Genomic DNA, 24,889 nt, shown 5'->3' with positions numbered 1-24,889 from the left:
TGAAAGCTCTCCCAAGTCCTAACCAGGGGCTCCTCTTAAAGAAGCTTTTCAACTGAGAAAGGGGATATCACCCCAAATTACTTTACAGTTCTTATGAGCCAGGTGAATGGGTCTCTTGAAATCCATATATGTTCAATGATGCCCTGCTTACACACATGCTTTTAGGAAACACAGTCAAGTGCACTTGTATACATAGAAATGCTGAAAAAAATTCTCAGTTTTGACTTTATAAAAGGTGCCGTGTAATACTTAAGACAGAGGGAAAGTCGCTGAGAGGGGCTCTAGGGTTGGATTTGCTCTGTGGGGGTGAAGCATCTCCCCAACCAGCCCCTCGGCTTTGAGCTTTGCCAGTCTCATGACAGTGTGTGGTCTGGTCCAGGCTCACCTCCGCTGTGAGGTCAGACATTAAGTTAAGCAGTCCTGCCAGCCCTTGAGTGGCCGTGTCTGGATTCACAGTCTCTGGGTCTGAATATTTTCTGAGCTGTCCCATTGAGAGAGCTCTCCTAGCAAGAAGCTGTAAAATGAATTTTTTCCCCCAAAGATGAGTCAGCCAACTTGCTTAAGTTGTCACATACATGCCTGGATGTTTGGCCAACAGGTTAATCCCCTTAGTACTCCTACTAAGAGTTTCCATTTATGGGTGTGTACTATGAGCTTAGCACTCCCTGAAGCGTGTCTAGCTCGCCCTGTAAACTCCACAGCAACCCTGTGGCATAATTATAGCTTTCCCCTCATTTTATAAAGACAAAAATTGAGGCTCAAGAAAATAAGTAACTTGCCCCAGCTTCCTATGCCGGCCACTGCTGGAGCATGGACACCACCCCTCATCTGTCCAGACACGCCTGACCCCAACCATGCTGGGACCCGCAGCCTCTCCAATGGTGGCACTGCCACCATGATGGAGACCCAACAATAAAAAAGTGCTCATTTCTTAATGTGCTCAGGAATGGAAACGAATGTAACTTACTCGTTCAACAAGAAATCTGGAGCGCCCTCTCTGGGCCAGGCACTGTGCTGGTCTACGTAGAAGGACCAGGACATAGCCCCTGCCTACATCTCAGTCTAAGAAATGTACATAAAAACACTGTAAGCCCAGCCGGGCTGTTAATGAGAGCTGTGCACAGGGAAATTGGAGGAGCTCAGAGGGAGAGTGACTGACGTACAACCCATCCTCCACTCCACATAGGCAAGCCTCCTCGTTTATTTTAAACAAAGGAACGAAGGCTCAGAAACCCGAAGTACTCGGCAGAGTTCACTCAGCCTGTGTCTAAATTTGACTCCAAATCTCCAGCCACTACCTTCCCTGCCTCCAGATTTCTGACAAAAGTTTCCGACACTTGGTGATTAAGGATGGCTTCAGGGAAGACATAAAATTTGAGGAATGTTCAAAAAATATATTCTCCATGGTTCAGTTTGCTTAAAATATGTAAGGCTGCTAAGTGCTGCATCTTGGCTACAATTTAAGATCCAGAATATGTGCACTCCCTACACTCCATTCATATTAGCTGTTCAAATACAGACATACTGAATGAATGAATGAAAATATTCTAATCATCTATTTCCCTCTCTCTCTCTCCCCCACCAGACCCTTGAAGACAGAGACTATATCTCATTAATCTCTGAATCCCCAATGCAAATTCAGAGCAGATGCTCAGTAATGGTTATCTTGGTCTGTTTTCTCTTGCTAGTAACACAATATCACAGACTGGGTGTTTTTCTGTTTGTTTGGGTTTTTTTTTTTTTTAAGTTTATTTGGGCTTACAGTTCTGGAGGTCCAAGGTTAAGGGGCTACCTCTGGTGATGGCCCTCTTGCTGGAGAAATCAGAAAATATGCAGGCTATCACATGGCAGAGACAGGGAGTGTGTGCCTCTTCTGATCTCTCTCCCTCTTTTTATAAAGCCACCAGTGCTCAATCATAGAGGCTCCACCCTGATGACCTCATCTCATTTTAATCACCTCCCAAGTCTCCTCCTCTAACATTGTAGTTGGCTCAAGTTTCCACCATCTCTGTAGTTCACAATGGGGATCAAACTCTAGTGTGAGTTTTGGAGGGGACAACCCAGGTTCACTGAGACCACCGGAGGATTAACAAAGGTCATTGGTTTTCCCTTATTGGCATTTGGTATTTCCCTCTTTTTGCTCCTCCCCATTTTTTCCCAACACTCATTCACCCCCATGGAAGACAGCAGTCAGAAGGGAGGAGTTGGGGCATTAGCTTTCCAAGTGTGTGAGCAGCTCCAGGGAAAGGTCTGTTGGAGAATTTATCATGAAATATTTACTAGATGCTGCTGCATGGACTGCCCACTAACCTTCCTCCCTTGTTCCGAATGGGGAGTTCACTCTTACCGCTTTCAATTATCTAATTCTGGAGCTTCTCGCCCTAAGAATTCTCACTATGTTGTGGGCAGCTTGTAGCAACCTAGCAACCGTGAAACCTACTCCCCTCATTTTCCAGAGATGGATGCAGGCCCCAGAGAGGTAAAGTAACCAGCCCAGAGACATTCCTAATAAGTGACTTGGTTCACTCACCCATCAAGTATTTGTGGAATGCCTGCAGAGCACTGGACTCGGAAGGGAGGTGGTGCCCAGCATGTCTCTGCCCTCTTGGAGTTCATGGGCAAATGGGAAATGAAGTTTTAATCAATCCAAAAGGAAGGTTACCACACTGGGCCGTTTTCTGTTTGTTTGTTTGTTTGCTTGCTTGCTTGCTTGTTTTTTAAAGAAAGGCACATGACGCTGTTAGAGTGTAGAACAGGGAAATTTGACCTGATTTAAGGGAGGGAGAGGCCTCTCTGCAGAGGTAATAGATGGATTGAAATCCGAAGGCTTCAGCCAACATGTGGGATTTAGCTGAGAAGGGGGGAGGGGATGAGCTTTCTAGACCAAAGGAATAACATACTCGATACTTAACATGTGTCACTGTGACTTCGACACACCTCCCAGTTTAAGAACCATCAGTGTGTGAGTTCAAGACTCCCTTCCTGCTCCCTTGTGGGTGGACCAGAGTCGAGCCCTGGCATACCCGTGTGCCCTAAGATGCTGATCCTTTTGAGTCTAATGGATGTGATTTCAAATGGGGGCTTGATGTGTGTCTGCCCTCCCCTCCCCTTCTAGTAAAAGCATTCTACATTTCACTACCATTATCAAGGGATGCCCAAGTCCAGGTACTGCTCCCTTAGGACGAGGACCACAACACATCACCACTGTCCCCAGGGTGACAGTGTGCAGTGTGGCATTGTTCCAAGAAAGCTGGATGGAGAAGTGGGGCTGGGTCTTGGGAGGAAATCATGCCTGACACATGAACCAGCACAGAATACCTTGGAAGACATTTCTCCTTTTGTCCCCTCCTCAAACTCTGCTGAGCCCCTCCTTGGGGACATCACTGGGAACAAGACAAGCAGGAAGTGGGAAATTGTGCAGCAGCAGCTACAGGCAGCTCAAGACTTCAGATTCAGCCTTGCAATGTCGCAATGGTCAATTATTACTATTTAAAAAGTGGGGTGGTTTAAAAAAAAAAAAAGCAAGAATGGATAGCCACCATCTCAGCATCTCACTGTTTGCTTTCTCTCGTGGAATGCACTGTCAATCTCTCCCAAGTCCCCAGGGCCTTTGGGGAAGCCCTCCAGGGAAAGCTGTGACATGGAAAAAAATTCTAATTTTTCTTCATGTTCCTCCCAATGTGTAAAGCACTAGGGAAGGTTTTGCTAAAGCATTAGTACTTGCAATGTGCCTGGTCATCCCCAAGGTAGGTGTGGGAGTCAGGGGTTCTCGGTCCTAGGAAGTGTTGGGGGAGGGGGGCTGAACGTCCCTGCGGCAAGAATGTCCCAACAGGAGCCATGTGCAAATGGACCCAATGGCCTTGCCGTTTCCTCCAAAGCTGAGACTTGGTGCCGTCGGATGAGGTGACCCATCAGGCTGTGGGTCCTCTGCTGGGCGAATCTGTCTGAACTGCAATGAGACCCCCAGAGCAGCCCAAGAAAATGAGCAAGAGACATGCTGTCAAAGCATGCTGATATTCTGTAAGGGGACAACAAAGCACTGAACTGGGGACTTTGTTCTCAGCCCGTGTAGCTGCCACCACTCTGACAGCACCAGGCTGGCTTCCCATTGTTCCCCGATTAAGGTTGATTGAGAATCCTGTGTGGATCAGGCACTGCAGGAGGGGGCAGCAGGGGCCAGCAGTGAACATGACGGGCACCGTCTATGTCCTCACAGCCTCCCATCTCCGTACAGTCAATCACCCAGGCCAGCTGAAGCCAGCAAGTGACAGGGGTCCGAGAAGCCCTGTGCAGGAATGTCTGGCAGATCTGGCAGCCTCCAGGAGAAAGGCCTTCCTGCAGCTGGGTCCTGCTGCCCAGGGGAAGGGTTGGGGCCTCAGCTCTGTCCCTGGGGGAGGACTCCACATGTGCCATCATGGAGGAGCTAGAAGCCTGGCTGTGAGCAGGTGAATCCATGATGGCTCAGCAGAACCAGGGGAGAGTATCCCCCCCAGAGCCAGAGCTGGATTCTGGGAGGCCTGGGGCTAGAGCACTGGAACTTTTCCCAGGCAGCTGGTGAAGGCAGTGAAGGGACTAAACCGAGTGACACAAAATGTCACCCTGCAGTGTGGGACAATGGCCTCTGCCAGCTGTGCCAGGGCATCTGTCTGTTCAGGAGTCTGAAACTGAAACACATTCAAGAAAGAATGTTTTGTGCTTGTGCAAGGAGAAACCAGGGGTCAGGGGTCATTTTGTCATTTTCTCACTCCTCCAATGCGAACCCAGGGAGAGACGCCAGCCCCCGGCATTGTCCCAGGCACTGGGCTCCCTGCTTCACTTCAGCCCATTGGGCTTGGCCGTGAGCAGAGACCCCTGGAGTGGGAAAGGTCCTGCTCTCTGTCCCAAGCATCTTCCCAGCCTCCCCTCGAAGGGGCCATCAGCTCCTGAGCCCAAGTCCTGCCCAGTGCCACACACCTGGGAAAGGTGAGGAGAAACGTCCAGGTAGTTCTGAGGATGTCACTGGGATCTCTGCAGGAAAAAAAAAAAAGCTTTCTCTCTCTCTCCCTTTTGCCTTCCTCTCCCTGGCCACCCTTTTTGGCCTTACAACCAGTTCCTTTTTGAAGGTGCATTTGGTGCTGGGATCCAACCCAGAGCCTGGCACCTGCTGGGCTGGTGCCCCACCACTGAGCTACATCCCCAGCCCTTTTTATTTTTTGAGACAGGGTCCTGCAAAGCTGCTGAGTCTTAGGGGCCTCCAGCTTAGGGTCCGGCTGCTCCAGCCTCCAAAGTGGCTGGGATAAGAGGGGTGGGCTACTGTAGCCAGCTATCATCTTTTTTTAAATTAAAACACATAATTGGAGGATTATGCATGTTTTTATCTGTAAGAAATTACACAAGGAATCATGAAGACACCTGGCTGGATGGAGAGCCACTTTCATATTGAGGTTTACCTAAAAAACGAGAGTTTGGGCCGTGCACTTAAAGAGATATGGTTTTTCTGGGCACCCTGGCACACACCCGTAATCCCAGTGGCTCAGGAGGCTGAGGCAGGAGGATCACAAGTACAAAGCCAACCTCAGCAACTTAGTGAGGCTCTAAACAAATTAGTGAGATCTAGTCTCAAAATTAAAAAAATAAAAAAGCTGGGGATGTGGCCTAGTGGTAAAGCACCCCTGGGTTCAATTCCTGGTACCAAAGAGAAAAGAAAAGAAAGAAAGGAAAAAGAGGCAGAGTTTCTTGTCATGTACAAGAGAGACAAAATGTGCATACTCACGTGCGTAAACAGGTCAGTCCACTGACACATAAAGCTCTCACTTTACACCTCGCCTTCCTCCAGAAAAATAAAGCCATCTTTCTTGAGCCCCTCTCACCTCTGTTTTGCACACCCCATGTGTCTCCTCCCTCATCAGCTCTGTGCAATGGAAGTGAGGCTCAGGGAGGTTAAGGAACCCACCTCAGCACCCAGCCGGGAAGAGGCAGGTCCTGGTGCCCAGCTGCCTCAACTCCACAGCTCCCTCCATTCTGCCCAGCAGCCCTGAGCCAACCTGGATCCTTCAGCCAGACCAGGAAAAACAAGAACGGAGGCTGCCTGTCCTCCCACCTTGGGCCTTGTTTCCTGGTCCAGGGAACTGTTCAGGTAGACATCTCACCACCAGCAGCCTCCCTGCCAGAGGGAGGGAAGCTTTTGCTAGGAAAACCCTGTTCTTTGGCACACAGGAGGAGCCTGGCTGAGGTCCATGGTGCCCATCCAGAGGGCACACACGGCTCCACCCAGATTAGTAATAAAGCATGTGGTCCTCACTGTGTGCCCCAGCCCCCTGCCTCTGAAGCAGACATGCTCTGTCCTCGACCAGGTGGCTCCATGCATGGAGACTGCATGACCTGGACCCGCACCAGGTCTGGAGAGGTGCGATTAAGAGCCAGGCGGCTCTGCAGTTGGACTGGCCAGGGTGGAGTCCGACTCCACCACTTACTAGCTGCCTAATGGGAAGCAAGGCATTGAATCCCCCTGAGCCTCGGTTTCTTTGCTATAGAATGGATCTAACAGTGCCTTCCTGCCAGGTCACTGGAAGGAGTAAAAAGAGATGAGCTGTGTTATCACTTGGCACTGTGGCAGAGAAACCTCAGCTACAAGCACTGCTGCTACAGCCGTGCTCGTTCTTGTTTCTGACTGTGCCACCGAGGTCCTGTGGCGAATGGGAATCGCCTCCACCCGCCCACCCCGCCCAGCTTCCATTCCACTCCTGCAATGGATGATGTGGATCACGATGGGTGACTTTGGCTAGATCCCTTGAGGTCATTCCAGATCCCAAGGACATCCCTGAAATCCATTCCAGCCACAGACTTTTCTTTTACAAGTTGGTTTCTTAATGACAACAGTTCAGCCTTACTCACAGGGGTGTGGAGGGAGCATGGGTGTGTTTAATATTCAGGAATGAAGGACATCATGGGTGATTCGCTGATACCTTTGGATAAGAAGTCTGCTCTTCTTGCTCTGGGTCCCCTCTACAAAAATTAGCTCTCGGGGCCTTCTCAGCCGGAGAGTGCCCAAGCGGTAACATGGCCTTACCAGGAGGGAGGCAAAGGAAAAGCCAACGCTTCGGGGATCCCCAGGTCTGACACCCCTCTAGCCTCTCTTGGAATGCTGGCTGCATTCTTCACAGCCCAGAGTCTCTTTGGATTCCTTTCCCAGAATCTCTGGATCCTGGGAGCCAACAGAAGTAAACATGGAGATCTGACCTAGTTTCCTAGAACTTCCATAACATGGCACAATTCGGGCAGTTTCAACAGCACAAATGCATTCTCTCACAGCTCCGGAGACTGGCAGGCAAGGTCCCCGAGGATGTCTGATCCCGGCTCTCCAAGCTGCTGGTGGGCTGCTGACATCCCTGGCCTGCCTTGGCTTCTGCATGCATCATCCTGATCTCTGGCCTGTCTTCTCATGGCCTTCTCCCCTGTGCGGGTCCTTCCTTTCCCTGTCTGTCTCTGGGTCACATTTCCCCCTTCTCATAAGGTCACTAGTCCTATCGGGTGAGGGTCCACCTAATGACCTCAGTCTAACTCTTACTTCTGTGAAGGTATTTCCAGATAGTTACACTCTGAAGTACTGAGGATTGAGGCACATATGTTTTATATGCTTTTGGAGGCACATATTCAACCATAGCAAGGTCCTTGGACAACTTTCATGACTTGGAAGTAATATAAGAATTAGACCTTCTCATACTGACTTCTCATAAGTACTATTTGTTAAGAGCATGGGATCTAGAGCTTGCCTGGGTTTCATCCCACCTCTGCTTACAGGTTGTGTGATCTTGGGTAACCTATCTATTCTCTGTGTTCAGATTCCTCACCAGTAAAATGGGAATAATATCTATACTTCTTAGGGTTGACATAAACATTAAATAAAAATATACTGTACGTAGTGCATCTTTTTTATTTTTTATTTGTTCTTATTATTTATACATGATAGAAGAATGGTTTTTGACGTTCATGCATATATAAAGTATAACTTCTCGTTCTTCTGGTTGTATGTGATGAGAATTGCATTGATGGTGTAATCATTTATGCACATAAAATAGTAAGGTCTGAATCATTCTACTATCTTTCCTATTCTCATTTCCCCGTCTTTCTCTTCATTCCCCTTTGTCTAAGTACTTCTGTTCTTCCCTACTTTCCCCCATTGTGAATTAGCATCTGCATATCAGAGACAACATGCAACCTTTGGTTTTTTTTGAGATTGGCTTATTTCATATAGCATGATAGTCTCCAGTTCTATCTATTTACCAGCAAATACCATAATTTCATTCTTCTTTAAGGCTGAGTAATATTCTGTTGTATTCATGCACCACATTTTCTTTATCTAGTCATCTGTTGAAGAGCACCTAGGTTGGTTCCATAGTTTATCTATTGTGAGTTGAGCTGCTATAAATATTGATGTGGCTGTGTCACTGTACTATGCTGATTTTAAGTCCTTTGAATATAAACTGAGGAGTGGGATAGCTGGGTCAAACGGAGATTCCATTCCAAGTTTTTTAAGGAATCTCCACACTGTTTTCCATAGTGGTTGCACCAATTTGCAGTGCCACCAACAATGTATGAGTGTACCTTTTTCTCCATATCCTCGCCAACATTTATTGTTGCTCGTGTATTTGATAATTGCCATTCCAATTGGGGTGAGATGGAATCTCAATGTAGTTTTAATTTGCACTTCTCTAATTGCTAGAGATGTTGAACATTTTTTCATGTATTTCTTGACCCATTGTATTTCTTCTGTGAAGTGTCTATTCAGTTCCTTTTCCTATTTATTTATTGGGTTACTTGGGGAGTTTTTTTGGTGTTAAGTTTTTTGAGTTCTTTAGACATCCTAGAGGTTAATGCTGTACATGAGGTGCAGTGGCAAATATTTTCTCCCGTCCTGTAGGTTCTCTCTTCACATTCTTGATTGTTTCCTTCACTGTGAAGAAGTTTTTTACTTTTATTCCATCCCATTTATTGATTCTTGATTTTACTTCTTATGCTTTAGGAGTCTTGTTAAGGAAGTCAGTTCCTAAGCCTACATGATGTAGATTTGGGCCTACTTTTCTTCTATTAGACACAGGATCTCCAGTCTAATGCCTTAGTCCTAGATCCACTTTGAGTTAATTTTGCACAGGGTAAGAGATAGTGTCCAATTTCATTTTGCTACATGTGGATTTCCAGTTTTCCCAGCACCATTTGTTGAAGAGGCTATCTTTTCTCCAATATATGTTTTTGGCGCCTTTATCTAGTATGAGAAAACTGTATTTATGTGGGTTTTTCTCTGTGTCTTCTCTTCTGTACCATTGGTCTTCATGTCTGTTTTAGTGCCAGTACTGTGCTGTTTTTGTTAAAATAGCTCTGTAGTGTGTGTGTGTGTGTGTGTGTGTGTGTGTGTATCTATACACACACACACACACACACATACATATATATATATATATTTTTTTTTGGTTGGCGGGGGGAATACCGGGGATTGAACTCAGGGGGACTCAACCACTGAGCCACATCCCCAGCCCTATTTTGTATTTTATTTAGAAACAGGGTCTCACCGAGTTGCTTAGAGTCTTACCATTGCTGAAGCTGGCTTTGAACTCATGATCCTTCTGTCTCAGCCTCCTGAGCCCCTGGGATTTCAGGCATGTGCCATTGAGCCCGGCACATAGTATAATTTAAGGTCTGGTATTGTGATACCTTTGGCTTCACTTTTCTTGCTAAGGATTACTTGGCTCTTCAGGGTCTCTTATTTTTCCAAATTAATTTCATGGCTGCATTTTCTATTCTATGAAGAATATCGTTGGGATTTTAATACAAATTGCATTAAATCTGTAGAGTGCTTTTGGTAGTATGGCCATTTTAACAATGTTAATTCTGCCTACCCAAGAACGTGAGAGATCTTTCAGTCTCCTAAGGTCTTCTTCTATTTCTTTCTTTGGTATATTATAGTTTTCATGGTAGAGGTCTTTCACTTCTTTTGTTAGATTGGTTCCCAAATATTTTTTTTTTTGAGTCTATTGTAGATGAGATAGTTTTCCTAATTTTTCTTGCAGTAGATTCATCACTGATGTAGAGAAATGCAATTGATTTATGGGTGTTAATTTTATATCACACTGCTTTGCTGAATTTGTTTATGAGGCAAGTGCTCTACCCCTGAACCACAACCCCAGCCTGATGGTGTTAATTGTTCTTTGAAGGTCTTGTAGAACTCAGCTGAGAATCCATCTGGTCCTGGACATTCTTATTTGATAGGCTTAGATGGCATCTTCTATGTCATTGCCTGAAATTGCTTTGTTTAAATTGTATATGTTCTCCTGATTCAGTTTGGGTAGGCCATATGTCTCTAGAAATTTGTCAATGTCTTCAAGATTTTCTATTTTATTAGAGTACAAATTTTTGAAATCATTTCTGATTATATTCTGTATTTCTGTGGTTTCCATTGTGATGTTTCATTTTTCATCATGAATTTTAGTAATTTGAGTTTTCTTTTTCGTTTTTGTTAGCATGGCTAAGGGTTTATCAATTTTTTTTTATTTTTTCAAAGAACTAACTTTTTGTTTTGTTAATTCTTTGAATTGTTTCTTTTGTTGCAATTTCATTGATTTCAGCTCTGATATTAATTATTTCATGTCTTCTACTGCTTTGGGTGTTGATTTGTTCTTTTTTTCTAGGGATCTAAGATATAATTTTGGTTATTTATTTTGGCTATTTTCTATTCTTTTAATGAATAAGCTCAATGCAGTGAGCTTCCTCTTAGTACTGCTTCATAGTGTCCCAGACACTTTGATCTGGTATATCACTATTCTCATTTACCTCTAAGTATTCTTTTATTTCATCCCTGATTTCTTCTACTATCCACTGGTCATTCAATAGTGTATTATTTAATCTCCAGGTGTTAAGAGTAGCTTCTATTTTTTAATTTTATCATTGATTTCTAATTTCATTCCTTTAGGATCTGATAGAATCCAAGGTATTATCTCTATTTTTTTGTGTTTGCTAAGAGTTGATTTTTAGCATAATATATGGTCTATTTTGGAGAAGGATCCATGTGGTGCTGAGTATAAAGTGTATTCAATCATTGATGGATGAAATATTCTATATATGTCTATGAAGTCTAAATTATTGATTGTATTATTTAGTTCCATAGTTTCTTTGTTTAGTTTTTGTTTGCAGGATCTATTCAGTTCTAAAATAGGTATGTGAAAGCCACCCAGTATTATTGTGCTGTGGTCTATTTGATTCTTGACATCATGAGGGGTTTGTTTGATGTAGGTAGATGCTCCATTGTATGGGGCATAAATATTTATAATTGTTATGACTTGTTGATGTATAATTCCCTTAAGCAGTGTAAAATGTTCTTCTTTATTCTTTCTGATTAACTTTGACTTGAAGTCCACTTTATCTGACATGAGGATATAAACCCCTACTTTTTTACAAGATCCATGTGAGTGGTATATTTTTTCCCCTCCTTTACCCTTCAGTCTGTTGATGTCTTTGCCTATAAAGTGAGTCTCTTGGAGACAAAATATTGCTGGGTCTTATTTTTAATCCAATCTGTCAGTCTATATCTTTTGATTGATGAGTTTAGGCCATTTACACTCAAAGTTATTGATATATGATTTGTACTCCCAGTCATTTTGCTTTACTTATGGTTTTTAATTTTAATTGGTTTCTCCTTTGATTGACTATTCCTTTAGTGTAGTTCCTCCTCTTCCTGGTTCTCACTGTTACTTTTATCTTCATGGAAAATTTTTGTTGGGAATGTTGTGTAAGTGCCGGCTTTCTAGTTGTGAATTCTTTTAACATTTGTTCATCATGGAAGGTTTTTATTTCATCTTCAAATCTGAAGCTTAATTTTTCTAGGTAAAGTATTCTTGGTTGGCATCCATTTTTTTTCAGAGCTTAGTATATATTATTCCAAGACCTCCTAGCTTTGAGGGTCTGAGTTGAGAAAACAGCTGAAATCCAAATTGGTCTCCCTCTAAACGTAATCTGACATTTTTCTCTGGCAGCCTTTAAAATTCTATCCTTATTCTGTATGCTAGGCATTTTCATGATAATGTGCCTTGATGTGGGTCTGTTGTACTTTTGTATATTTAGGGTCCTGTAAGTCTCCTGTATTTGATTTTCCTTTTCTTTAGGTTTGGGAAATTTTCTGACATAACTTCATTGAAAAGGTTGTGCATTCCTTTGGTTTATATCTCTACACCTTTACTATCCTGATAAATCTTAAATTTGGTCCTTTCATTTTATCCCATATTTCTTGGAAGTTCTTTTCATGGTCTCTTAACATCTTTTCTCCATGGTTAACTTTATTTGTCTTCATTGCCTGAAATTCTGTCTTCCAATTGGTCTAGTCTGTTGGTGATGCTTTCTATTGAATTTTTATTTTGTTTTATTGATTCCTTCATTTCAAGGACTTCTTCTTGATTTCTTTTCAGAATCTCTAGCTCTTTATGAAAGTAATCTTTCACCTCCTGAATTTTCTCTCTGATTTCACTCCTTACATTGTTCTTTACCTTGTGGGACAGTTTAATTATATACATTTAAACTCCTTCTCTGACATTTCTCCCACTATGGTGTCAATGGATTCTGTTATTGGGGCATCTTGGATTGTTTGGGGCACTTCATTCCCTTATTTTTTCATGTTTTGCATATCTGCCCACTAGCAGTGTGGATCTGAGGCAATGCAGTTTCTATCCTGTAGACTTAGAGTGTCCCAAAAGGTTTCCAGTACTGTGACATTAAGGGGAATACAAATAATAGCAGCAAGCAATGCAAATAATATACAGCCTTAAACCAAGTATCTCCTACTAAGATACCTATAGTTTTGTCACAATAAACAGAAATGATATGTTCAGTTATTGCCTACAATGAAAACAGTAAGTTTGCAAAGAAGTATACAATTTTAAATAGGAGACAAAGAGAAAACAGGAATGGTGTAGGATGTGATGTTTATGAGGAAGGAGGAGAGAAGACAAAAGTAAAACTTAAAGGAAGAGTGAAAGAGGGAATAGTAGAGGTTACCTGGTAGCAGGAGAAAAGAGAAAGAGAATTTTGGGAAACAGATAAGTGAGAGAAGAAATATAAAGTAAAATTTTAAAATAGAAAATATAAAAATAAAAGAATGCAAAACGAAACTGAAATATAATAATCAGACATCCTAGCCCTCAATAAATGGATGCATGAAAAATAATTAGTTTTCAATGTGAGAGAAAAATGTAAAAGAAAAGGGGAAAAAAGGTCATGATAAATAACTGAACAATTGTTACTGTTGGAGATCAAAAGTTTCTCAGCTTCCCTTCTCAGCACTCAGATGGGGTTATCTGAAGTTTGACACTTACTCCACCCTCAGGATAAATGGGTTGATAGGGTGAGAAGGTTAATCCTGGAGGCAGGGTGTAGGCTTAGGTTTGCTCCAGACTCTTTGCTGTGTGCTAATTGGTCTGGAGATTTTAAATCAGTGCACTTCCAGGGCCCAACAATTCCTGGTCCACATTGGAAGACTACACCTCAGGAATCTCTTTTGGGTTCCACTTGTGTGGTGTATGATCCAGTTCTTAGCCCACTAAGTCACCTATGGACCCCACATTTCCTATATTCTGATTCAGTCTCCAAACTCAATCTTTCCCACCCCCAACCATTTTGAAATTCCCTTCTCTCCCAGCCAGTCCTGTAAGCAGCCAGATTGGAGGGGGAAGTGGAAACCTGGTGGGTTTCCACGACCAGTTGCCCCCTGTGTAACCCTTAATTTTCTCTATGCTTTATTTTCTTCTGGTCACTTAGGCACACACTCTATCATGCAGTATGGGTTGCCTAGGTTGTTTCTTGAGCCAGACTCAGGTCTGCCAGAAATCAGCTCCCCTAGCTTCTGACCCCCTCGTGGTGGCTGCAAAATGGTTCCTTCCACTGCCTTATACATACCACGGGGAGAGATGGTGGCTTTTTCCTGTTCAATGATATTGTGCAGCACACCTTACTGTTTAGTCAGGCAGTGACTCTGATCTCTAAACTATCCGTATCCCAACACACCTCAGTCCTCCTGAGAATGGGGGTCCCGTTAATTCCCTTATGGCTTTACTGCATTTGTGGAGAAACCATTCAGGTTTGTGCTTCCAGTGGCAACTGTGGCTGTGACACAGGGGAGTTCTTGCTTATTTATTATATCCAACCTCCTGAGTCCTCCATCTGTTTTGAGTGTCCAGTATTACATTTCAGTAACGTCCCCCCTAATTTTTGTTTATTCACCCACGTTGCTAAAAAGCTGCCCATCTGCTTTCCTTGGTTTCATGCCACAGACCCACCAGGGAAGTGACCTCTCTATTCCACCATCTTCCTCTCCTTCTATGTAGTGCATCTTATTATTACCATTATATATCCTCTCCTTTTTGGAAAAGGCTCTATCTGATGCAAGCATATAAAATACTGTTGCTGGGTTCCAGGTGCTCCTCCCAAGGCTGTTGTGTGTGTCAACTCATTGAATCATCTTGAGATGTTCCATGAGGTGGATGTTATTTTCATCCCTGTGTTACAGAAACAAAAACTAAGCCCTGGAGAGTTAAGGTCCCATGAGTGCAACCCCACAGTCACTAAGCAGGAAAATCAGGACCTGACTTCAGGGACTTTTAGGAGCCTCTGAAGTGGTGGGTGCCTCCCCAGAAGTAGTAAAAGGGTCTCATGATGGCAAAAAGAATCACAGGCCACCACCTTCCCTGGCCCAGAAAGCCACTCAGTTTTCAAAGGCGTGACTCTGGAGGTACTCCCCAGAAGGTCACTCTGTGCTTGGGACACACTCCTTTCTTAAAACTGGCCCTAAATGTGAATGGCATCTGACCTCTTCCAAGCCCTGGAGTGGCTTTGGAAGGAGTTCACCAGCCCCAGGAGAGCTGCCTTCCACCCCAGTGAATGAGAGTCCCTCCCCTGACGCCTTGTCTCTGCTATATGTCGTCCTTCCAGGGAAGTCCAGCAGAACCTCTGGGCTGATAAAGCGGACACTCTGTCTTTGAAGAACGAAGAGAACTTCTGGGCCACGGGCCACCTCGCCAGCGACTCCAAGTGGAACTGTGTAGCCCACCTGTGCCTGGAGGGCACGGGAACCCCAGCCACCTAGCGCACCTCCCAGAGGGCCGGTGGGAATTGTCCATAGTGCCAAAGTCCTACACTGCATTTTCAATGGGTCCCTGTACATAGTTTGCTCCGCTGCCCGGGCCCCCACCTCTTGCTATACTGGAACTGATTTGTACAATGTGGGAACTTTGTTACCTTTTTAATGGAGGGCCACTTCCTTCCCCAGCACTTCCATTGTAAGGCTTTTTTTCCAGGAAGGGGGACTAACCACATTACTTTTCCCTTTTTTTCTCTTTTTCTGTTTTTATTTTTATTTTATTAACTGGGGGAGGGAGTATTAGTATTAGTGCCATTATAGCTACTGGATTTTAGGTAGGGAGAATTTAATCTTTAAATAATGGTAGTTTGAAATTTGGAAGATTTCTTGGTGGGAAGGACTGAGGTTGGGTCTCTGTCTCAGCTCCAAGTGGGCTTCAGATGTCAGATCTTCCACATCTAACCCATTTCCAGTTCTTCCCTGCTGCCTCGGGTCCCTGCCTTGAGTCACACGCAGGCCTTTTGAACTGCCAGGAGGCGGGAGTCTGACTTCTCAACCCCTTGGCCTCGCTGAGAGACTGGATAGCAGGTGGCTGTCCTCTTTAAGCACCTTTTTTAAATACCAGCAGAAAGGGCTCTCATGATTGTTAACATCACCATTAAACTTACAAAATTCAAAAAAAAAATGATCTTCCTCTTTATATGGTACACAGATGAGAAGTTTTGGTTTTCATTTCTCTTCTCAACTGCCTTTTTGGGTGTGGTGTTTGACAAGATTTCAGCTTGAAGACTCACCATGAATTGATTTTGTGTGTGTGTGTGTGTGTGTGTGTGTGTGTGTGTGTGTGTGTGTGTGTGTGTTGGGCCAATTTTAGATACCTTTGAGTGCACTTTGGTTTTGTTTTGGTTTTTTGTTTTTGTTTTGTTTTGTTTTGTTTTGTTTTGTTTTTTGTTAGTCCTAACTTTTAAAGGAAAACCAAGAGACATATCCGGTGTAAATGTTGCAATATGAATTATGTTTGCCATCCCTTTTCTGCTCTCCCACCCCCTCCCCATTCAAGTACACTGCACAAATAAAATGCTAGGGAGTTTGAATCAAAACCAGTTTTTCTAACTTGTTGCTCATTTGTTGGAACTCAATAAAGCAAAGACTAAACATTTTTACAACCTTTTCCTCTGTTCCTCATTCTTCATTGCTGCCTGGCTCCCGGGGGGGGGGGGGGGGGTTCAGCCTGGGGTTTCAACTCAGCCACATCCCATTCCAAATTCGTTTGGGGCCACAATTCCACCTTGGGGAGGTCGACATTACAAGCCAGGTTTTAAAAGCAAGAGGCTGTGGCTGGACTCTTCATCACATCTCTGATGCAGAGAAGAAAGTTCTAGGCCTCCCTTCTCCAGGGTCATGGCAAATTAATCCTTCACATACTACGGAGAAGAACAGTGGGGTGGGAATGAGAAGACCTTCAACCCCCAGCTGGCTCTCCTGTGACCCGAGGTAAGTGCCCCTCCCTGGGCTGCTGGTGACTGGACGTTGGAAACTACCATTCCTTGGAGGTTCTATGTTTCTGATAACACTCGCCCAGACCCATCGTCCTCAGAGTCAAACAGGCACAGAATCAGCGGTCTGAGCCGGGATGATTCAGGGGACTGAGAATGTATATGGCTAACAAGGTCCCAAGGAGGTACTGCTGCTTTAGGGACCGCATGTCTAGTTGTTGCATTTTTACAGGGATTTACCCACTTGGGACCATTTTATCTAAAGAAATCATGTCTTGATTCTTCAGATGAAAGAAAAGACTCCACTTTTCAAAATGAAGTAAACACTAAAAAAAAAATTCAGAAGAGCCTGATCCCCCTCCCGAAGACACCCGTGAAGTCCCTTCTCCCTCCTGTGGGCTCCCGTGACACCATCTCTGTCTCTTCTCTTTGCACAGCTTTAGGATTTATGTGATCAATTTATCCATCTCTGCAAAGTGACACCAGGCCCATCGATCTCAGTTGGAGAGATTGATAAACTAGCCACATAATCTCTAAAATCCCTCTAATTCTCCTTACTAATCAGCAAACTTGAACGTAGCTAGCTATTTAAAAATAATAACTAGTTCTTTTTTTTTTTTGGTGGGGGGATACCCAGGATTGAACTCAGGGGTACTCAATCACTGAGCCACATCCCTAGCTCTATTTTGTATTTTATTTAGAGTCAGGGTCTCACTGAGTTACTTAGCACCTCGATTTTGCTGAGGCTGGCTTTGAACTTGCAATCCTTCTGCCTCAGCCTCCCCAGCCACTGGGATTACACACATGCACCACTTTGTCCAGTTTAGTCCTTTTTTTTTTTTTAATTGATTACTTACTATGAATTAGGCTTTGTGGTGAATGCTTTACACTTATTTTCTTTTTTGAATACCTTTATTTTATTTGCTTATTTTTTTATGTGATGCTGAGAATCAAATCCAGTGCCTCACATGCTCTAAGCAAGCACCCTACCACTGAGCTAGCCCCCTTATCTTTCTAACCCTCTGGTACAGTTGTGTCTGTTTTATAGATGAGAAAACAGGTTAGTGAGGTTTTGGAACAGACCCAGTCATGTGGAGGCTAAGTGATTGTCATGGAATTCTACCAACTTTGCCTCGTATGTGTCCTTCCCCAACTTCTTGAAAAACAGCCTCTTTTCTACAGGAACTGCCCTCCCTGTTCTATGAGGCTCAGATGGGACCTGCTGTAGTATATGACCCACACTTGGTTAATCATAATCCCATCTGCTGACCCCAAGGATGGCCTGTGGCCAGGACCAACTGAGCTTCCTGAGAGATGGATGCTGTGAGAAATAAACACAGTCTCTCTGCTTGAATAACTGAGTTAAGATGTGGACTTGGAGCTGATTTCAGCTATTTTCCCAGTCATGGGGAAGATACCTGTCTGCATAAGTTAAGAACTTGGAGAGAAAAGCAACCATTTGAGAATATTGCAACTGTTGGAGGATTATAATGCAGGTCAGCTGCTATAACCAGAAACCTCCAAATGCAGTGTTTCAAACAAAAGAGAAGTTTATTTCTGTTTGGGGCAATAGTCAAGTGTGGGCTGTCAGTCCACACAACTCCCTACATTGCATAGTCCATGAAAGATGTGTGCCTATCTTGTTCCCTTACCAACATCGTGTTCAAACAATGTCTAGCACATAGTAGATGCTCCATAGATATTTGTTGAATGGATGGATAATAAATATACTTTTTATTTTGCAGTATTGGGCATTGAATTCCAGTCCTCACGCATGCAAGCAAGTGCTCTACCATTGAGCTACATCCCCAACACTTGGATGATGAATGAATAATGATGATGGATGGATGGATGGATGGATGGATGGATGGATGGATGGATGGATGGATGGATGATGGGTAGATGAGGAATGTCAGCTCCACAGCCAAACAAAGCCAAGTCTGGGTTCCAGTTCTCCTGATGATCATCTCGTTGGATTTACCTAACTTTTTCAGATTCCTGATTCTTCAGCTGAGACCTGGAGATGATTATACCCACACCACAGGTCTAGTGTGAGGTTCATGGAGTTCATGAGTTCAAAGTGCCAAACACACAGTAAGCATCCCATGCATAATCCTCCCTTCCTGCTACTCTAACCTGCAAGCCACATCAGGCCAGGCAATGTGAAGGCTGTCCCTTTCCTTGCCTGTATAGCACGCTTGTGTGAGGAGGGCAGCCAGGGGAAGTTCAATCCAGGTCTGGGAGATGATATTCCAGACATGTGCCTCTGACATTGCAGATTTTGGCATAGGTAGCAACCCTCTCCTTACCACCCCTAAACTCTCCCCCAAACCCCCAAAATTCCAAAATCCAACTTGCAGTATTGTTATTTTAAAAAATAACAAAAGGTTAGAAGCAGCTTTAGCTGCTCATTTTGTGGCTCCTGCCTGCACTGCCTTCCCCCCTGTGCTCCCAGCTCCAGGACCCCCTCCCCCACCTCATCACCCCCATGCTGTCCTGTCTGTCTAGCCCATCAGTGAATGTCGCCAGCACTTCCCCCTCTGCAGGCGACTGCCTGCCCCTCCTTAACTCCTTCCCCTCCTGCTACTCACCACCCTTGCAGTTAAGCTTGGAACAAATTCTTCAAGCAAAACAATAGAAAAAGCCCTGATAATTGGTGGAAATGAAAACACAGGGAAGACGGTTGTGCTCTCTGAATCACCCAGCAAAATACATCAAGCTGACTTTGCCCACTAGGAATGACTTAAGAGTGGCAGAAACTGGGAGAGAGGTCCCTAAGGGAACAGGGTTCCTGGTGGGGTAGAAGAGAGCAGTGGCTGGAGGAACCATCTGCTGCCTTTTGTCTGCCCTGTGCTTGCTTTCTTAGTGCTTTCTTGAGGGGATACTCCTCTCCACCCACTCATCTGATTCTGAGAGCTGCCCAACATGATGAGTATCTGCCTCCCCCAGGGGGGAGCCTTGGAACTCCATTACCCTGTTCACTGAGGTTCATCAAGACAAGTAGAGTACCATGCATCAGACCCAAACAGGACCCACCAGGTGCTAGGAGAAAGCACTTCCTTTTCCACCTGGAGCTACCAGAAGCCAAAGCCCTTGCCAGGGAGAGGAAGTCAGTCTATAGGTAGAAAGAATGAGGCTGAAAAACCAACAAAAGAAATTGAGAAACTAGGAGCTATGAAAGGAGAGATGATGATTACGATGATGATGGATGGTGGTGGTGGTAGTGGTGACAATTACAACATCATCTGATTCCCTGGACCCTGCCATTCCTGAGGCCAAATCCTTGGCTTTCTATTTTAATAAAAATAGCATAGTTCCCTTTTTGACATAAGCTAAAAGCCTTTTGAGTTGGATTTCTATCACTAGAAACTCAGAGTTCGGATGGGCTGATGAGATTATAAAATAAAAATCAAAGAAAATATCACTCAGCATTAAAAGAGAATAAAATTATGGCATTTGCAGGCAAATGGATGGAGTTGGGGAATATCATGCTAAGTAAAGTCATTGTTCTCCACCAAAAAAACAAAGACTGAATGTTCTCACTGATAAGTGGATGCTGATCCATAATGGCCAGGGGCGAGGGATGGGGGGATGGGATAAATGGAGGAACTTTGATGGGGTAAAGAGGAGGGAGGGGTGGGGAGAGGGCATGGGGGCAGGAAAGATGGTGGAATAAGGTGGACATCATTACCCTAGGTACATGTGTGACTGCACATGTGGTGTGACGATACATCATGTACAACCAGAGAAATGAAAATTTGTGCTGTGATTGTGTACAATGAACCAAAATGCATTCTGCTGTCATACATGCCTAATTAAAATAAGTTAATGAATATTTTAAAAAATAGAAAATACAACACATATAAAAGAGTTACGTGTGGCTAGTAGCTACACCATTGGATGATGAAGCTCTAAGTCCTTGCTACTCAAGGGTGGCCCCTGGACCTGCAGCAACAGCATCAACCAGGAGCTTGTTGGAAATGCAGAATCTCTGTCCCTGACCCCAGATTGTTGATTCAGAATCTGTAATTTGACGGAAGTTTCAATAAGGTGATTGACATGTTCACTAAAGCTGAAGAAACCCTGTTCTGAAGTCACTGAACAGCTCCTGCCTCAACAATTTCAGCACATTGGTGGGTGGGCAGCAAATATAATAATACGTCTCCTGTCTGGGGACATTGACAATACCCCAACGTCATTCCCCCCTCCTCTGCCCTCCTGCCACTGCTCCCAATAGCCAAACCCAACCACAAGTCCAAGGGTAACTGCTGATCCAGTCCATCAAATGGCCCAGCACACAGGTCATTGTATGAGTTGGACAAAAGGCAGCAAACGCACAACCAACTTGCCATCATGCCCCACTCGACACCCACGGCAAAGGTTAATGATCAATCAAAGTATCTTTGCCTTACAGGCTTCAATAAGTCCTCACAATTCTTAAATTGTCCTCCACCATGAATCTACTAACCTTGAAATGTGAGATGAACTATGTGGTAGATGCCATTAGGTGCCTGGCTAATATCCATCCCCATTCTTCCTTGCTAACAGAACCAAAATATTGCTCAGACAGCCACCCCACCCATCCTCAGGTGAGAGTCTCAATGTCAACAGCTTCCCTTGCAGCTAGGAGTGGCTAATGAGACATAAGCAGGAGGCCACTGCATACCTGATGCCATCCTCTTTCCTCCCTCTTCTTGCCTCGTACACATTGGTGGTTTTGAGATTCGGGCCTTAATGGCCTATGAACCTATGAACCAATATTAGAGTTGTGTATTTTCAAACTTCTTGATATAAGAGAAAAGTAAACCTCTGTTTGTTTAACCCGCCATTCATTGGCTTTGTCTGACACCTGCAATCAAATCCACTCATAACCAACACAAACTCTACATGCCATCCCTGGGCAAATAAACAGAAATCTCTTCACTCATACACCTATTTGCTTATCCCTGTGCAAATTACAAAGTGGAGAGATTGTTTCCTGTTCAAGGAAACTTGAACTGTGTTTGAAGGATGAGTAGGTGTTTGCCAAATGGATAAATCGCAGGAAGATACAAGAAGCAGAAGTGAAAGGGTGTATACAATGTCAGGCTTCTGAGTAGTAAGAGTCTAATAATGGGGCTGGGCTGGTAGGTCAGAGGTACAGCACTTGCCTACCATGTGTAAGGCACTGGGTTTGATTCTCAGCACCATATATAAATAAATAAAGGTCTACTGACAACTTAAAAAAAAACTATTTAAAAAAAGAATCTAATAAGCAGTCTATAATACATAAAAAGTAAGAAGACATCAGTTCTGAACATCCAACTTTGACAATCAAGTTATCCAGTCATTTCCATTTTCTACTTGGAAAAAACCTGAAAAACAGCCAAAACATTAAGCTATTACCATGTATGATAGAAAATTAAAAAGTGGTTTGGGATTTTCAAAAATAAGTACAATTGTATATAAGAAACAGATGTAAAGTGAAGGTAAATGTTGGGTAATGGGGAAACTGGACTTAAGAAAGACACATGTATCCCAACTACTCTCTGGGACCTCTGCTCCTCTGAACTCCTGGGGCAAATTGATTTCCATCACCAGAACTTACTCAGTTCTAACCACACATGAGTTCAGTGGGTTTTAACCTTCTCTTTGTCTGACCTTCTTATCCAGGTCAGAAGGTGAGCTGAACCTCAAATTTCATCATTGCCCCCTCTCTTTTAGTAGCAGCAGCACACACATCCCTTCCAGTTAGAGAAGTCTTCTGAGGTTTTGTTCTTTCCCTGTTCCAACCCTATAATGGGGGTGTGGCACCATCGTGGAACATGTCCCTTCCGTCCAGATAAGTCATGCAATTCAGGCTCAGCTAGTCATGGCACTCATCTCTGAGCTCAGAGAATGTTCCAAGCTGGGCCAAGCAGAGTCATGCTTGAGGTTACAGAAATTGAAGGGGAACAGCTTTAGACTGTAGAATGTAAGAAAACTGGACGAAAGTCCTAAGAGCATGGAAGACAGGCTGCCATACATGGAAGCCTGTTTAATGTCCCTTAGAAAGATGAGGAAAAAAAAAATCAAAGGCCCTTCCAATCATGCTTTGCTTACTCGGACTACAGCTTCTCAGACTGGACCCTGTGGGTCATGGCTTTAATAGGGTTACATGAGAACTTGTTCCAGTAAATGTGAAACCAAGCTGGAAAGCCAACTGGAAACACACCCTGCTACTAATAGGACACGTCTCATTATGCATTGCGATGGGCCATGCTTGTCTCCACATTCACTCACACTGTCTTCTGTCTGGTAAGAATTCTTCTGAGCCCTGGAACATGGTTAAGTGGCAGGACAAGTGACTTTCCACCATCACATGGACTACCCATGGCAAGGCTACCCAGGAACGAGGGGCCCTGGATTCTGGCCCCTGCTTTTGTCGCTAATGGGTTGTGTTATGGCTTGGATATGAGATGTCCCCCAAAAGCTCAAGTGTGAGACAATGCAGAAAGTTTGGAGGAGAAATGATTGTGTTATGAGAACCTTAATCCAACCAGGGATTTAATCCCCTGATGGGGATTACCTGAGTGGTAAGGCCAGTAGGGTGTGCCTGGAGGAGGTGGGCATTTGGGGTATATATTTTGTATCTGCAAGTGGAGTCTCTCTCCCTACTTCCCGATCATCACGTGAGCTGCTTCCCTCTGCCACACTCTTCCACCATGATGTTCTGCCTCACTGGAGCCCACTGTTCATGGACTGAGACCTCTGAACCCATGAGCCCACAAATGAATTTTTCCTCCCTAAAATTATTCTTGTCAGGTCTTTTAATGACAGCAGCAAAAATGCTGACTAAAACAGGTTGCCTGACCCTGGGCCAGGCCACCACTTTTCCTCCTCCACCCTCAGATTTCTTATTTGAAAACTGAGGGGTTTAGGTCAGATAACCATTTAGCTTCCATTCCAACACTGAGGCTCTGTAATTATAGGAACCTGGCCCAGTTCCCTCTAAAGAGGCTCTAGGTTCCAGCTCCTACCTTTACCCTCAACCAAAACCTTTGGAGGAGTTTCTCAGGATAGCAGGGATCTAAGTGCACTTCTGGGAAATTGCTCTAAAGCTTTTGAGCAAAGATTGTCAGGCAAGCTCCCCTGGAGAGCCTTGAAGAAGCTCTGTGTCCATAAACAATACATAATTAAAGAACAACGGAGGACAGGATGGAAAACGGAAAATCAGGCTGCTTAGGAATATTTATCCAAATCCAAAACACAGGAGCGACAGGAGAGAGTCTGCAACTCTCCTCAGTCCAGCTACATTCACAATGGCCCCTGTTTAGAAAAAAACAGAGAACCTTTGTTCAGAGTCTTATCCAGCTGCTCTTGAAAGACAGCTGGCCCTGCTCTAGGCCTGGACACAGTCTCAGACACTATCTCCCCGCTGCCCAGGTGGGCAAACCTTCCAGGCACCAGCATGAGAACCAGGCTAAGGGCCAGGACGGCCTTAGCAACGTGAAGTTCTCTCTAAGGGACTTTTAAATCCATGTGTGCTCCAGAGGACGTTTTCCGTGGTGCCTCTGCCTCCCTTGTGTGGCAGGTCAAATGCATATTGTGTAAGAATGACCAGGACTTCATGAAGGAAGGAGATGCACAGAACATTACAATTGTCGTCCTCTGCAAATGGGAAATTGCATTACTTTCCACATCAGAAGAGTCGAATTTGAGCTTCAGAATTCTTCAAGATTTGGCTTCAGAAATCTTCTCCGAGCCACACAACTGTTAAGTGTCAGTGCCAGGATTTAAATCCAAATGTCTCTGAGCCCAAAGCCCATGCTTTCACAACAGTCCAGTCCCTCAGCAAGTGGTTGTCATGGGTTGGAACCGATTACAGCTTTGGAAACAGCACATGGGCACATGAATTCAACATGGACTGACACGAGATGTATGTGTCCCGGGCATTGGCTCGCCCCCGGGATCCCTCCAAACACTTCCAGGCCAGGGGAGCAGGCAGTCCTCTGTCCAGGAGTCTGGCTTTCATGTCTGTGATTGTGGACGGCTGAGGGGAATGGGGGCATAGGTTTGGCAAGGCCTCTCCGAGGGCGGTGAGAAGGAACAAAATCAACTTGGGTATCAATGATTTTAATGATCCGCTCCTGTTGACTCACAAGAATGAACAACCAGGAGACTGTGGGAATTTGAAATCCACACCCTGACCTAGAAAACTGTGCTTTTTGTAATTGTTTATCCCATCTGCCTCCCTAACCCAATTTTTCTTCCTTTTTCTTCATCTCCTCATTTGAAGGAAGTTGCAGAGGTATGGGATGCCTCCATTTCCCTCTGGCGG

The 24,889-nt window shown here is 44.3% G+C and overlaps 1 protein-coding gene across 1 annotated transcript in view; it reads left to right on the top strand.

Moving 5' to 3' along the window:
* The window catches only part of Zhx2 (zinc fingers and homeoboxes 2), a 161,218-nt gene extending 144,958 nt beyond the window's left edge, over positions 1 to 16,260 (top strand). Inside the window, exon 4 of the mRNA XM_005316194.5 lies at positions 14,947 to 16,260. The gene's annotated coding sequence lies outside the window, so the exon portion shown is untranslated. The remainder of the gene's footprint in view (positions 1 to 14,946) is intronic.
* Positions 16,261 to 24,889: the final 8,629 nt, after the last annotated feature.

Source organism: Ictidomys tridecemlineatus, chromosome 7 (assembly GCF_052094955.1).
Source record: "Ictidomys tridecemlineatus isolate mIctTri1 chromosome 7, mIctTri1.hap1, whole genome shotgun sequence".
In the NCBI taxonomy this organism is placed as follows: domain Eukaryota; kingdom Metazoa; phylum Chordata; class Mammalia; order Rodentia; family Sciuridae; genus Ictidomys; species Ictidomys tridecemlineatus.
Note: the sequence above shows the minus strand (reverse complement) of the source record. Positions and strands in the feature narration are given on the sequence as shown.